General features: G+C 31.3%; 1 pseudogene; it reads right to left on the reverse strand.

Moving 5' to 3' along the window:
- Positions 1 to 3623: 3623 nt before the first annotated feature.
- Positions 3624 to 13489, reverse strand: LOC132066133 (patatin-07-like; annotated as a pseudogene).
- Positions 13490 to 15306: the final 1817 nt, after the last annotated feature.

Genomic DNA, 15306 nt, shown 5'->3' on the forward strand with positions numbered 1-15306 from the left:
GCTTCCAGGGCATGTAAGGTTTAATAATCCTGAATTGTTTGTGAATGATGATGTTTAGCTGCTGGTATATGTGCATAATGATATACTGAGTGTTCATTTTCTTGTTCTCAAATCTACTTTTGCATCTAGCTTTCCAGGTTTGCCAAATAATGATGTGATGAAGAACCTGGAGAGCTAGTTTCATGATAGGTTTCTGACTCTTCTTGATCCACCAGTTGATGAAAAAGAGCATATGACATATATTGAATAAGGCCTTCCTAATTCCTTTTGCTCTTCCACCTTGCTAATTTAATTTTAGAATAACTATTAATTAACTTTTAAGAATATATTTATTGTTACAGCTTAGAAGTTGCGCACACAACTCCAAATGGGCAAGGAAAAGGTGCAAACGTACGTCTATATAATTAAAACTAGTGAATTTGGCCGCGCTTTGCGCGGTCCAGAAAAACAGATTTGAAATGATCAATAGGCCAATTATGAATTCAAATTATATATAATTAGAAAACACTTATGAACAACATATAATTGAGATGATCGAGTAGTATTAAAATTCTACAATTAAAGGGCAACCTGTGTACTAAGCTCCTGTTATGGGCGGGTCCGGGGTAGGGCTGGACCACAGGGGTACAATCTTGTATTTCTGCAAGAGGCTATTTCCACGGCTCGACCCATGACCTCTTGGTCACATGACAACAACTTTACCAGTTAGGACAAGGCTCCCATTCTAAAATTCTACAACTCCAATAATTGAAAAACTGAGCATCTCTTTTCTTTTGATAAGTGAAAAGCTTAACATAATTCTAACATATACATAAAATATTGACTTACAATTAGGAAAAGAACGGATATTAAGAAAACATATTCCAAATATAAATTCTATGAATTTCAAGCATATGATTAACTGGACGCCGAAAGCTTGTTCGCAGAAATCCGTTGAAGTTATCTTTCAGCCACTTCCTGCAAAACAGAAGATCAAAGCTTTAATTAATGAAAGTTGAATAATATGTTTTGGCGATATGACGTAAAAAAAAATTCAAAATATATAATGACCACAAGAAAGGAGCATTGTGAAGGATAGATTTCTGAAACATTCAGCTACTTGAGGAAATTTGATTCACCTTTTGCATGGTTGCATGTTTTTATTTGTGGTGTATTTATAAGTGTAGTGACTACTGAAGACTATTCGGATTCTATTCCTCCATAACTAAGGAATTTGAAAGGTTAAAAAACAGTACCTGTAATTCTTGGAAATTTTTCTTTCATTAATGTGGGTTGAATGAGAGAGTTAATTGAGCTTTATTACAAAGTTTTACGTGGTTCGACTGTTGCAACAAAAAATTTATTTGACTATTTACTTTACGATTATCCAATTAATTAGTAGATTTTGGTAAGAAGTTAAAGAATAAAATGGCAAAAAAAGGAGAAAAAAGATAAATAGGAATGGTGGCCATAGAGAGGTGCCACATCACCTTGTCTATGCCTAGCTTTATATTATATATAGATTAAAAGAAAGTCACATAAATACAATTTTTTAAAATGATAATTAAAAAGATTACAACTACTTTAAAAAAATTACACAAATACAACTTATTCAAAATTTGAACTTTTTAATTACATAAATACAACTTTTTACATTCCTAAAATATCAATTAGAGGTATATTTATATTAATGTATTTCATAAAATATATAGTATATCGATGCACTTATATGCTTAACTTAACTTATATAGTATATCAATGCACTTTGCTCAACTTATATTAATATAGTATATCGATGCACATATATGCATATATATGGTATATAGTATATTATGTTTAGTATATATGGTATATGTATAGTTAATATTATTGCCTTCATCATATTATTAATTATATTTTTAATGATAGGTAGGAAAGGAGAATTTGTAGGGACAAATTAAGGAAAAAATATAACCTGTATAAATTTGGTACCATATTTATACTAAATTGAATACTTAATATTATCGCCTTCATCATTTTATTAATGATAGGTACGAAAGCAAAATTTGTAGGGACAAATTAAGAAAAAAAATATAACCTGTATAAATATGGTACTAAATTGAATACTTAATATTATTGCCTTCATCATTTTATTAATGATAGGTAGGAAAGCAAAATTTGTAGGGACAAATTAAGAAAAAAATATAACTTGTATAAATATGGTACTAAATTGAATACTTAATATTATTGCCTTCATCGTATTATTAATGATATTTAGGAAAGGAGAATTTGTAGCTAGGGACAAATTAAGAAAAAAAATAACATGTATAAATTTGTTACCATATTTATACTAAATTGATCATATCTATTGATTTTTTGCTTTTATCATTTATAGGGTATAGTTTGTAGATTCTGTAAATTAAAAAAATAATTAGAGGTTCTGTAAATAGTTGTATATTTACTAGTATTTGTGTAAATGGCCCTAAAATTAACTCTCTCTCTATATATATATATTATGATGATTATGAGATCAAAATTAAATTGAGTATCTGATGAGTTTTTACAGTGGATGAAATAGTTTCATAATTTATTAACACTTTAATGGTGTATGTTTTGGTCTTCCTTGGACTGAAGGATAAAGCTTTACACGACTACCATTTCGTTTGAATAGTAATTGCTCTAATTATTAAGGTTTAGCTTTGAATGTAGATAAACCTTAACCGAAAATCGCCATATACCATTAGTCCATTACTCAAGAAATTAATTATTGTAAATTTAGACTGTTCTTGAGAAAATTAAAAGTCTACCTAACCTGACCATCTTAATGTTTCACATTTATATTTTTCTTAAAGTAACTTCTCATTTCTTAAAATCTTTATTTGGATCACATTTATATTAACGCGTAAACCAAATTTCAGGTAATTAAATATTGCTATTTAACATTTCAAAATGTTTTATTACATTTTCATTTAATGCAAGGGCAAAATCATAATCCAATTTTGGAGTTAGGAGCTTCCCACTTTTAATATAATATGATATGATGTTAGAAAAGGGTACCCATTTATGTATAGTAAAAGATCAAAAAATGAATCAAACCGACAATAACCAAACCGACAAATATTTATTTTATTTGGTTTGATTTGGTTTTAATAATGACAAAACTGATTAAATTGGGTCTTGATTTTAACCAAAAATCGACCCACACCGAACCGTGAACACACCTAGCTAAGATTAGCATTTTAGGAAGCAATATATTCCATTTTAAAAAGGTTCGGGGGGAGGTGGGTAATAGAACTCCATGTAGAAAAGGTGTGTAGTTGGTAATCTAGTCATACGTCGGGGAGAGGGAGGGATTTGACCATTTGCTTAGAAAAGAAGCTTCAAATTCCATCGCACAGAATCACAGAATATTTCTTCTCTTGCTTAGAAGGATAATTTATTTATTTAACACAACCGAACGGTTACATAGTCCAGCCACATTACATGGAAGAATATTTCTATTGAAATTTATCCCTCTTCTCTTTATTTTTGAGGTCAAAAAATTAAACCTAAAATAATTCTAAAATAACACAAGAGTTGAGGGGCTAATGTAGTCGGACAATCACAAACCTTGCAAGCCCTTATTCTTTAGCACAATAAGTATTAATAAAACCCGAGAACTTTAATTATGGGGAGTCTTTGTTTGCTCGGTGTTTCTTTCTTTCCGAGAGCAATTTTGCAAACCTACAAAGAATAAAGTATTATAATTAGATATAAAATAGATTTACGAAAAAACTTAAAAACCTAAATTCTACATCTTCCCATTGTTTAGCAATTCACTTTGATTTTGACAGTCAAACTTATTATATGTTCTTAATTTGAAAAATTACAAAGTTTCAGAATGTAAAGAATTACGGTATTTTGAATCTTGTTGTTTTAAACTACATGTGTGTATAACATACCAAAAGCCCTTTGAGTCTATAAAATATACGCATTTTGAGGTTAATATCTAACTACTACTTAATTGATTACAACTAAAAAGATTTTATAATTCTTACAGAGCAGACTCTAAATAGTCAAAGAATGATGGAGCATATATATGTATTTTACCTCTTTAGAGCTTCCTCATTGGTTTCAGGATCCTCTTTGGAAACTGGTTTCTTCAACAAGTTTTGACCAACTTGTACCAGTAAGTTCATATTAGCCTCTGTAGCATTATCGATTACAGTAGTTGAACCAGTTAGTGCATTTTCCTGGTATTACATATAAAGAACAACAATTAATTATTTAGACAAATTAAAAAGAAAAGTATATATGTCACACAAATTGAGATCGATGAAGTAACTAGGAGTACGTGTTAGAATGTTATTAAGCGAGATGTCCTTACTTGAATCCTGATGTAATTCTTTTCAGCATTAAGATCATGAAAGACAGTGGCAATGTAATAATCATTCATGTCAGCACTTGCTCTAGCTACCATCTGAAGTAAAGGGCTGGAATTATTATGATATAGCCATTTAAGAGCACCCCATTTAGCTGCCTCTTGTGCTGTGTATGTCTGATAAAAATCTGCAGTATAGTGCCAGTGCCTAATGAGAGCAGCAACATTTGTGTGTAGTTCATTGAATTGATAGAGGCGATTGCTGGATCCGCTTCCGCCGCACGGTTGGTTGCCATGCTAAGGGCAACTAAGGCCTGTCAAATCATATAATATATATATATGTATAGTCAGACCTCTCAATAACAGTCGTCCTTTATAATAACATTTCAGTACTATAATAATCATATTTTATGTGAAATCAATTTTTCATGTTTTTTTTTCTTTTTTCTTATAACCCTCCTTGAGGTGAGGGGGGTTTTGGCAAGACTTCTACCTGTTTATTAATCACCAATAAAGTAGTACATAAGTGAGGGGGACATAAAGACAAACCTCTCTTTTGAACTAAATGGGAGTGAACATGCTCATCCCTTTACATTTGTGATAAAGATCAATGTGGTTAGCCAGTATGCATCTACTTGGTATATTTATACATGGATCTTTTATGTTCTATTATATGTTCTCTAAAATAACATTAATTGTGTTGTAGTAGCAAAAACATAAGTATCAAAATAAACGATGTCATTTTAAAGAGATTTAACTGAATATGCATTAACTAGTAATGATCAACTAAAACGTAGTTGTAATTTTAAAAGTATATTACATAATTTTTTTTTGTGGTGCACAAAGGAAAATATTGTATATATTAGTATGAATCCTCACAACGGTGAATTATTATTCGCGGTCTGAGTGGAGATATTCCTAACAAAAGAAATTGCCAGATACCTATAATAGTATTATAACTAAGCGTATTTTATTCTCAAGCAAGAAAGATTAACTAGTGAAAATGTTGATTGAAAAAAGTGATATTTGTTGGTATGATAATCAAAGACCCATTGTGATTATTAAAAATAGAGTTATTATTAAATAAATATGACGGAATGAATGTACCGGATTGTTAGCAGCAATACCACCCATCAACAAGATTGAACTCATATTTATTTCCTTGACCATCATCAGTCACAAAGTAATGTGGAGGCAAATAAGTTGGAGCTGCTGCCGTGCCGTAGCCTATGTCAGACATCTTAGCATCCAAATAAGGAGAATTTGCTATCTGTATATTTGTTTCAAAATACGGAATAGCTATTAGGAGTAAATTTCTTTAATTGTCACTCAATTATTCAGTAAAGACACTTAATTTAGTTTGTATCAATAAAGTCACTCAACTATGTATATTTATTTAATAATAATAAAGTCATTTAACTTAGTTTTGAGGGTCCAGATCTAAATGATATTGTATTATTTAGAGCCTGTTTGGCCTAGCAGTTTTGAGGCTAAAAACATTTTTTTTTTAATTTTAGAAAAAAGCACTTTTTTTTTGGATACTTGAGGTGTTTGGCCAATTAGTAAAACTGTTTTTAAATAGAAGCAGAAGCAATTTTTCTGTGGTTGAGGAGAAGTAGAAAATTTCTGCTTCTTGAAAAAAGCAGACGCAGAAATTAATTTTCTTCAACACAAAAATATTCCTACCATAAATACATATTTACTAAGTATATCTCTCATTAGTCCATCAGGGATGAAATCATTAAGAATCTCCGTGATGTATGAAGAATTCTACTTATTTTTGTGTTGAATTTTAATTTGTTGAATGATTTTGAATTTTATTTTGGTTGTAGTTTATTAGTATATTTAAATCATCGTAATGATATTGTATCAATCTTTAATTTTTTTAATTTTTTTATGTATTATATTAATTGAAAATTTTAGTCTGTATTTTTAAATTTTAATTGTTGACACTAAATTTTGTCCCTCCTGTATTCCGATTCATTTTACGAGCTTCTAATATTTATTAATAAACCAAATATCTTATTTTTACTATCACTATATTATCATTATTATTATTACTATTGAAGTATTATTATATATTAATACCTCGTACATCGCTACTTACTAGTTACTTATTAATCATAAGATATAACCTGGATAATATTTTTACTATATTATTACCTTACTTATATTTCATCTACTAATAATAAGATTATCATGTTAAATCACGCCTTATTAACGGTAATTGCTAAATTATTATTATCACATATCTATATACGAGGAAAAGAGGTTTAAATCATAAAATAGGACAAAATGTCCCGTTACATGGACTCATCAGCAGTCCATGACCAAACTAAGCCCCAAATGCCTTCAAATTCAGTGTCCAAAACGCAGCCCAAACTTCATTAGCCCAACCAGCTAAATAAGCCCAACCCGTAACTTATAAGTTCACTTTTCTAAACCTAAATGTCCATCTCAAACAGCCGTATCCCATCTTCTTTCCCTATTTCCCATTCTACACAAAATTCCAATTTCTACACAATCATGGCAGTGCTTTAACAATGCCATTTTTGTAGGAAAAAATTGATCTTTATGGTCAGCATGGATCTATATTCATGAAAAAGACGAAACGTCCATCCTCATTGTAAAAGATGTTTGTCCCTTTTCCATCTCTTTCTGGTCGGATCTGACCAACTCATGTGAAGTTCGTCCTATTCTACAACGTTCAAATTTCAAACCAATTTTTGACCAAGATTTTCATCCCGTTTTCCCGCTCAAGAATCAAAAATCTTGGCCTTAGTTTTTCATCTATAAATACTATCTCATAACAGTAGCCAAGGGGATTTTTTTTAACATCTTGGAACACCACCATATCAAATACAATCTCTGCACATTTTTAAGCTCTAAGAACCTTCGGTTTCCACAGTTAGTCTCTCTGTCCCAGTGGACTTTAGCTGTGGCAGAGATTCTGGAATTCATTTGTGCTGAGTTCCGATCTGTTCCTAACTAGAGAGTAGATTCGAGGCCCCGACGTCCTATTTCACTGCACCCGAAGCAGGTCGGCACTTCCTCCTCCTTTGCTTTATTTTAAATAATGTATATCATGTTATGAAGTTTAAGTAAGGATTCCTTCTGTTTGGGTTTAGATATAATGAAATAATTATACAGCATGTCTATGTTGGTTGTTGGCTTTATTTGGTCTCAAGTCCTTATTCTGCGTGTTAGTTTTTATTAGCAATCACGTATTAGGCTTCTGATTCATCTAAGTATGGAATCTCGTCTCTAGGAAAGAATACATGCCTATAAAAAAAAAAAAATTCTCATATACAAATACACTTTACTCCATCTCTCTGGCTAATAATATATTTTGTTGCTTAGAAACCATGCTTTAGAGCTGTTGTCAAAATTATGCCCGCGAAATGCTATTTTTGTTTTAATCTGAGTTGCCCCGCTTGTGCCTATAACGCTGATCTAAAAATGTTAACTTATCTTTGGTTAAGTTGTAGAAGTATGTTTCTTCATTCACCGTTCTCATGGAAAGAAATCGTGTTGCAGATTCATTTTCTTATATATACACACTATGTCTATAGGCTTAATAACCTGTTCAATAAAATGAATGTTGGGCGTTGTTCTTTTTTTAAAAACATGCTATTTAATACTTAAACAATAGGAGTATCGTATTTTCTATTTCCGAAATTCCAAAATGAACTATATGACATTTTTTTGGGGTCACGTTCTAATGACTTGACTTGGTCTATTTATTAAATCTACTTTTTGTTCCTAATCCTTTTCTTTTACTTTGTTTCGCATGACATGACAATACCGGAGCTGAAGAGTTTTCACTTTGAGACTCAATGACATCGTTACCACACGGAATCTGCATATCCACTATCCTTTCTTGTCTCTCAAACATCCAATTACGGAGGATATTTTGTGCTTCCCTAGAAGCCGAACACGACCATTGAATCATCTCATTTATTTTTGTTTGTTTTATTTACTTGTGTTGGTGCGACTAATAGTTTTATCTTTAACTATGTTTTTATTGCTTTCTCTTTTCTTCCAAAGCTCGGAATGGCCATGAGATTAATTACTAGGATATTATTCAGAATTTTTCGTTCGTAAACAGTAGTGGGAATACTTTTATAATATAGAACGGGGTACTTGAAAGAAAGGAGAGATTAATATGGAAGATGTTGTGTTGAATATATATATAAGAGGAGTCACACAAGTTTCTTATAATATTTCACAAGTCGCTTTCACAACTAAGAAGCGTTGTCAATAATATTTTCAAATGAGGAAATTGATTTTTCACACAAAATCAGATTTTTAAAAGACTGGTTACTTGGTTTTTCCATCCTTGATACTTGAACTCAAATGTAAAAGTGTCTCAACTCCAAACACTATATTCAAATGCGTCAATAGGATGTTAATACAAAGTAGCCTACTGGTTTTCATTATTAAATATTAATTCTCTCTTTGTTTTATAATTAACCAATTACTTTGTGGGTTATCACTTGTATTTTAACATGGCTTTTGATTAATTTAAGTCCGGTAGGTTAACCATTTTTAATGGATCTTAAAGGGTGCTTAACACCTTCCCTTTAGATTAATTGAACCCTTACCTAAAATCTTTGGTTAAGTAGATCATTAAAACGGAGTTAACTTTAGATAATTACTTTAATCAACTTTAGGTGCCCTAATTCACCGTAATAATTAGGTGGCGACTCCTTAACTTTAATTAACCCCGGAATTACCGAAATGTTGTAAACGTTTTGACTTCGGTTAAAATGGGGTATAACATTAATTAGTTAAAAGTAAAAACTTAATTAAAGTCTTTCATAATAGCTATGTAAATTAATTTTTCTCTGTAAAATCTTGATAGTAAACGTTTATTGATACTTATCCTTTTTCATAATTTGACACTCAAAAGCACTTTCTTAAGAAGACAAGCCAAACACAATCTGCTTATTAAAAATAGTTAAAAGCACTTTTTTAATGAATTAGCCAAACACAAACTGTTTCTCATAAAAAGTACTTTTTTGAAAAGCAATTCTCAAAATAAGCAGTTTTTAGCTACTAGGCCAATCAGGCTCTTAGTGTAGCGTTCAGGTCTAGAACTACCATAGAAAAAAACAGTTTATTTTGCCAAGTCAGATTTGTTTTAATAACTGGAAGTGACAAATCCAACTAGAGTGACTTCATAAGAGAAACATAAAAGTTGAGTGACTTTATTGATATAAAACTAAGTGACTTTACTAAATAACTACACATAGTTGAGTGACTTTATTGATTACAAAATTAAGTCAAGTCACTTTACTAAATATTTAGACATAATTGAGTGACTTTATTGATACAAAATTAAGTTAACTGTGACTTTACTAACGAATAACACGTTATCTGCACTTGCATATCTAGCTGATATAATATATGGAAGACTTACCTTCGATTTACTGAATATAATTGGCTGATTTTTCTTGATGTCAAAGGTTGTAAGAACAACATCTGTTAAAGCCTGATGCAAACGAGTCTCTCCCAACTTATCTTGCAGAACTTTGTGAAAATATTTTCCATCATATTTAGGGCCTAGAATTGGAGGATAGGCACTGCAATTGAAAATATAAATATAATAATTATACTATGAATGTAATTTTTTATATTATCGATACAATATTTTGCTTGTCATGGTAGGTTACTTGACTTATCTTTCTAAATATATAAATTCTAGTTACTTAGTGTTTAAATAAAAAATTTATTCTAAGTGATCTTAGTATAAAAGTTAAACTTAGAATAAAAAACTTAGAATAAAATTGTTAAAAATATAAAACTATACCAGGTGGGAAAATCTTTGGGCCATGCTCGAAGTAAAATGGTATAATATCTCTGGCAGCAAAGAAGGAGCGATTCTTCTCATTTGGAGCAGTTATCATAGTGGCCAATAAGCCACCTGTACTTGTTCCTGCGATTACGTCAAAGTAATCTGCAAGTCTTACATCAACTCCGTCCAATCCCTGACTCATAAATAATCCTTCATTAATCAGATACATTTATACAAAAGAACTTTTTTTGTTCAATTCCTTTTAAGCTTTAATTTCTTGTATTTCACCAATAGTTTTATTTTCAAGTACGCAATAGATTTATGTTATTTTGAACTATTTTTATATATAGTTCGGGCACAAGACCCTTATAGTAGGCTGGACCAAAACCCAACCTAAACTCCTAAAGAGTGTTGTCTTTAGAAACAACTTGTTTAGGGAAAAAAATGCATAAGTAAATGCGCAATACATGTAATTAATTTCATAGAAATATTTCTTTGTATGAATTGTTTAGTTAAGTCATATCTTACTCAATAAAGTCTTTTTTCAGATTTACAAGGCCAGATTGGAAATGACCAGGGGAAAAAACAGTTATTTGCTCTATGTATACGTGCTGCTCCAACAAAATTTTTGAGTAAAACTGTTAACTTTAATGTGCCAGGAAGAAGAATGCAATTTGTAATTTTTATTTTGACTAAGTTATAAACAATGAGAGTGTAAAATTTACTAAACAAATCTCTTCCGTTCCCAGAAGATCGATTTAAGCTACCAAGTGAATTTACTATTTTTTTCTCCTATGTAGGTTGGGGTTTCGTTTTGTATCTTTTATGTTCACATGAAATATTCGAGACTTAAGGTTAACTCAAAAACTAAAATAAAAAAATGAAAAAATAGAGCATTATGAAAAGGATAACTTAATTGAATCACTCGATGACCTGCCAAAGTGCCAATGATCAAAGTAAAATTATTGACTAGCAATAAGTTAAGGTTTGCCCTGATTTTTTCTTACTATAATTGGATTTTATCTTTTCTGGAAGGAACGATAAAGAATTTATCCAATTGATTTAATTTTACTTTTTTCAAAAGAAAAATATAAATCTTGATTTGTATTTGGATAACAACTTTTTTGGAGGAAATATTTGATTCCTAAAAATTGAAGATCCTTCCTACTCACACAACAACAATAGTATCTAGAATGTATTAAAAAAGTTTTGTCACTACAAGAAAGTATAGAAATGACAACAAAAAATTTAATATTTGGCAACAACTTAGTTTTCTTATTGGCAAATGAAATTTTTTGTTGCCAAAGAATTTAATTTTGTTTCCATAGTATTGATTATTGTTGCAAAAAGTATTTTTGGCAACAACAAAAAAAGTTGTTGTGCGTTGTTGCAATAACAGCCGTTGGGAAAAGTCTATGCAACAAAAAAAAATTATTGTCAAAAGTACTTTTTGCAACAATAATCAATCTACGGCAACAAAAAAAAATTTTGTTGCCAAATATATTTTTTCTTGTAGTGTGTTTAGAGAAGATATTATTTTCTCCATAATTTTATGTTATCTTTTGTATTAGTTTCACCATATGTAGGTCAATCGATCAAAAGTTATTAAAGATTATGCCTCTTTTAGTTTACTTTTTTTTTTTTGTCTGGTTTATCGTTGATCAAGATTTGCTGCTTTATTAGTTCGAATCCAACACAATAAGCATTGAAATAATACGATTCAAGTGTAGAAAAATAGGGATGCCTCACATACCAAAAAAAAGTACGTATATATACTGTATATATATACCTGGAGTTGACCTTCAAGAAAAGCAAGAACAGTAGCCGGGATAATTCCTTTCATGCCATCTCCATCAATACTAAGAACTGTCACCAATTCTCCTACCACAGGGGATGCCACTAAAAAAAAAAAAAAAAAATCCAAAAGTTGCCATTTCAGATAATTCTTTTTTGGAAGGAATTAATTAAATAGCTCAAGTGTTAAGCTCTTCGTGGTGCCTTGAGCATTATCTAACAAGCAGGGTTTATATAATCACGTAAAGAGTCAAAGGTGACATGTACTACGATAATCCAACTTTTTGGAAAGTTTTATATTCAGCCTACAAGTTACCAACAGAAGTTGTGTGACACTCTTCTCTTTGGAAAGTGGCTCATTGTGTTGCCCCCTTATAATTCACTCCTTTTCAATCACTACTAAAAAAACAGGTTTTACCGACCTCAAAAAATGGCTATTTCCGACCTCATGAGGTCGGTTTTGGCCAAAAACCGACCTCAAAATTAGGTCGGAAAAGAGTGGGTCGGTAATATTACCGACCTCATGAGGTCGCAAAATTTTTTTTTATGTCAGATATTAATTATATAAAGTACCAACCTCATTAGGTCGGTAAATTATATTAATAATATAATGATATGAGTTTAACGACCTCATGAGGTCAGTGATTTATATGATTATGTAATATATTATTTTAGATTTTCGTCATCATGAGATCGGAATTTTACAATTTTTGCAAAATATTTACAGAAACCCGACCTCATGAGGTCCGTAATTTCTAATTTTTGGGAAAATTTTACAGAAAACCAACCTCATGAGGTCGGTAATTTGCAATTTGTAGAGAATTTCGCAGAAAACCGACATCATGAGGTCGGTAATTTACAATTTCTGGGAAAGTTTTCCATAAAACCGACCTCATGAGGTCGTTAATTTTTTATTTTTTGAATTTTTTTACAGAAACCGACCTCATGAGGTTCGGTATTGATACTCGGAAAAAAAATTAGTAAAATCTAACTACTATTCAGTAAATTGCCAAGATGAAAACAATTTTATATTCAACTAAAACCAACTCAAATAGCTGCCAACAATTCACCAAACTACTACAAATATATAAAACATTAAGCTACTTCAACAAACACATATACTACAACCACCAATACATCGAATTCAATTCGAAACTACTTCAAAGTCGAATCAAAACGTCATTCAAACATTCAAAAGAGACATTAAACTACTTCAACCTTTGCAAACATCCACAAAACATTAAACTAATCTACACTAAGTTAGTCTACAACACTAGACTACTTCACCCACTAGACTACTTCACCCCTCGCAAACATCCACAAAACACTTACACAATCCACAAATCCACCACAACATTAACATTCAAACATGCCTTTGAATGTTGATATTGATTCTGAAATTAGAAAGTAAACTTAGCAACCAAGTTAAATCTCGAATTCAACAGAAAAAACTAACAAATATTTAGTAAACAACCAAAATAGAACATGGTTGAAATCAATACTACTAACAGTTCAACTAAAAGATGGTTGAAATCAATTGGCTAACTTCTTCCTGATGAAAATAGTGAATTACATGGCATCCGTGAGTGAGGATAGTGCACGGATATGGTCTGTAATTTAGCTTTTGGAAGAAGAAGAGGTGGAAGTCCCAGTTGTGAAAGAGACAGCTAAGGAACCTGCCAAAATGGAAACAGATGAAAGCTTCAAATGCTTCCTTCAACTACATCGAAATCGATGTAAATATGCAAAGATGGTGCGAAAGCTACAGGGTGACAATGGCGTTCCGGAGTCTGGAGACAAACCTGTCCAAATGGAAACAGATGCTAAGGTAACACATCACTCTTTCTCCATCAGTCATACTTGAGTGCTATACATCAAACTATGCCACTATCCAAATTGTCAGGATTTTATTTATGCATGTACTGTATGGAACACATAAATGGCCTAGTGTTTACCTGTATTTTAATCCTTAAAGGGCATCAGTGTAGTGCTTTTGTGCTTAATTAATGTTGGGGTAATAACTAATATTCTTCTGCTTCAAAGGTGTTAGCTCAAAGGTGACGGTAAAGTTTAGCATTTATTGTTTTCATTTTCTTACAGGTTGAAGCTCCCAAGAAAAAGGTCAAGAAGACATTTGTACCAGTGACAGAGATTGTTTATTGTCCAACTGCAGCTGCTGTTCACAAGGCTGTTAAGAAAGGATTTGAAATGGCTCTTCAGGATCGTGTTATGGAAGAGACAAAGGACAAGAAGAATGCTGTTGAGTCCTATGTTTATGACATGAGGAATAAGGTATTTGGTTCCTGCATATTTATTGTCCAACTGCAGCTGTTTCAACCTTTGTTGTGGATCTCCACATTACAAGTCAATACTAGTTAATAGGCATTGTTTATCTGCACACACAATAATCTAATAGTAGGCCTTTATTTTATCTATCTTTTTTTAGGCTATAACCCATTAACGTAAGTCCATATTCTAATATATATCTAAGTTACTAGAGAGTGCAGGCCCGTGTTTGAACACGGGCCCGACACGTTATCTCCGAAGCAAGTAAAACACACTCCGTTTCGAGATAACTCAAAGTGAATATGAAATTCATTGTAAAGACCTTCATATATTATCTGGATCCAGTGTGTGAAATGTTTCTATTTCAGCCAAAGTAGTAAACAACATACCAGCAAACTTTAAACTATGGCCTAACAGATAACTATAGTCATTCATTTGCTGATCAAATATAGATTTTATAACATCTTGCAAGAAGCAGTAGATACTATAAGACGATGAAATCTAACTCAATAACACAAATAAACTGAAGATTGACAATAAAAATATTCTGATGCTGAAAATCCTAAGAACACTGACAAAACATGGTAAGATATGAGAGGTCAAGAGCCAAAAGATTGCCAAAAGCTCATGCTTTCTATCAACTGTGAGTAGTAAGATGGCTAAGTCTTCTGGTTGTAGTCCTTTCCGATAATGCTTGACTGCTAGTTTTTTAAGGTCACTTACATGTATGAATAATTTTTTTGGGATGATCTATAAGTTCTTTTATCGACTCCTTAACATGTACTAACTTTTTTGTCTTAACATTCAAAACCATCATCATAAGAAATAACCGTATAATTACAGATACCAACTAGACAACAACTGATTAGTGAACACGAAGTTTAATACTATTAACTAAATAAGAAAATACCCATTAAGAAAAGGAAAATAAAAATGACATAACCATAATTAATTTCATGGATCTACAGGTTGTCTCCTTTTTGCTTCTTTGGTTTCTGAAACATTATCATCTTTAGTAGTAAAATCTTGTCCCTTTTATTATTTTCTGTAGGAAAATCTTGGTATTGATCATGAAGAAGGTCCTTAAGTGCTTTAGGCATAGGATCTCCAT

This window comes from Lycium ferocissimum, chromosome 1 (genome assembly GCF_029784015.1).
Source record: "Lycium ferocissimum isolate CSIRO_LF1 chromosome 1, AGI_CSIRO_Lferr_CH_V1, whole genome shotgun sequence".
Taxonomy (NCBI): Eukaryota; Viridiplantae; Streptophyta; class Magnoliopsida; order Solanales; family Solanaceae; genus Lycium; species Lycium ferocissimum.